The sequence below is a fragment of the Octopus sinensis genome, linkage group LG4 (genome assembly GCF_006345805.1).
Source record: "Octopus sinensis linkage group LG4, ASM634580v1, whole genome shotgun sequence".
Taxonomy (NCBI): domain Eukaryota; kingdom Metazoa; phylum Mollusca; class Cephalopoda; order Octopoda; family Octopodidae; genus Octopus; species Octopus sinensis.
Genome location: NC_043000.1, coordinates 67,747,364 through 67,747,747, shown reverse-complemented (window position 1 = coordinate 67,747,747; position 384 = coordinate 67,747,364).

Sequence of the window (384 nt, the reverse complement as noted above, 5' to 3'; positions counted from 1 at the left end):
TGGTGCTTCAACTTAAGTGCCTAATTCAACTGAATCTCAGTTATATATATATATTCTCTCTTTATGTATATGTATATGTATGTAATGTATGTATGTAGGTATGTATGTATGTATGTATGTATGTATGTATATATATATATATAATATATATATATATATATATATATATATATATATATATATATATATATATATTATATATATATATATACGAGGCGCTGATGAAAAGTTTCCGGCTTTATGGGTATTGTGCAAGGCCAGACTGGAGGCCTAACCTTCCATGTTCTTTTACAGGACCTAGAAAAACTGAAAGACCGCTGCAATAAGAATAAATCCGAGAGGGGAATATGTTGAATAAAGTCAAAATTAACTTTTACTTAAACT